Source organism: Papio anubis, unplaced genomic scaffold (genome assembly GCF_008728515.1).
Source record: "Papio anubis isolate 15944 unplaced genomic scaffold, Panubis1.0 scaffold6416, whole genome shotgun sequence".
Classification (NCBI taxonomy): Eukaryota; Metazoa; Chordata; class Mammalia; order Primates; family Cercopithecidae; genus Papio; species Papio anubis.
In genome coordinates, this window is record NW_022166637.1 from 1 (window position 1) to 1389 (window position 1389).

The window sequence follows — 1389 nt, forward strand, 5'->3', positions numbered from 1 at the left end:
TGAAATCTTTGAAATCCATTGTGTATTTTACATTTTAGTATGTCTCAACTAACTCAAATGTGAAATTTTCATCGAGAATATCTGAACTGTATTTAGATTAATAAAAATTGCAGTTAAAAAGTTCAACACAGATTTAGTAGGGGGCGTGCAGCCAGCTTGCAAATCAGATCTCTGCTGAGCGGCCAGGCAGCCAACCCCCGAGGAGCAGCCTGCTGGCTCCCCAGTGCCCAGGAGTTGAGGATGTCCTACAAACCCATCACACCTGCCCCCAGCAGCACCCCCGGCTCCAGCACCCCTGGGCTGGGCACCCCGGTCCCTACAGGAAGCGTCCTGTCGCCGTCGGGCTCAGTGCCAGGAGCCGCTGCCCCTTTCAGACCGCCGTTTAACGACTTTGGACCGCCTCCATCGGCTGTGTGCAGGCCATGAAACCACCTGGCGCCCAGGGCTCCCAGAGCACCCACACGGAACTGCTGTCGGTCACAGGGGAGATGGGCAAAGGGATCCGGACCACCTTTGCTGGCAGCAAGAGCACCACGGAGCACCTGAAGAGAGAGATCATCCATCCCTAGTCAGAGTGCCTGGCAGAGACAGGGCGGAACCCACGCACTTAACAGGAAGCTCCTAAGCCTCCGTGTCTGGACTTTTCCCGGCCACTCCAGAGCACCTGCTTCTCCCTGGCCCTCATGCCTAGCTGCACTAACCATCCTGGGCTTCCTGTCCTGTGTCCCTTGATGGTGCCCTCAGGAACCAAGGGGTGGCTCTCACTCCAGGTGGCAGCACTAACGATCCTCCCTTCCCCCCACCCCACTCTGCCAACGCAACAAGAGTTAGCAGCGAGGTCCCCGTGAGTCCCACCCATGACCTGCCCACAGTGTTGCCCACTGGAACTTTCTGCGGCCCCCACCACTCAGCCCTTCCCAGCACTTCTCCCATGTGCCCCGAGCCTCCTTCTCCCTCAGCACAGGCTCAGGCCTCAGGCCTGACACTTCCCTGCCTTGTGTCTTTTGCTAAATATGACCTTTCTACATTAATAAAAGATGATTTGGAGTTGCGCTCTCTAAAGAAAAGTTTAATATAAAAGAGAAATAAAGGGAAATTTAGCAAAGGAATATATAGATGAATATTTAAGTACTCAGAGATGACATTACTACCAGACATAATGAGATCATCAGATATTTCATTTACTTATGATTAATATGTTTGCATTTACCTTTTAATTTAATTTTATTTATGTATTTATTTTTATTATACTTTAAGTTCTAGGGTACATGTGCACAACGTGCAGGTTTGTTACATATGTTTACATGTGCCCTGTTGGTTTGCTGCACCCATTAACTCATCATTTACATTAAGTATTTCTCCCAAGGCTATCCCTCCTCCCGGCCCCCC

At 50.5% G+C, this 1389-nt stretch overlaps 1 pseudogene; it reads left to right on the forward strand.

Moving 5' to 3' along the window:
* The first annotated feature begins 6 nt into the window (after window positions 1–6).
* On the forward strand, window positions 7–611 carry LOC101005390 (annotated as a pseudogene).
* Window positions 612–1389: the final 778 nt, after the last annotated feature.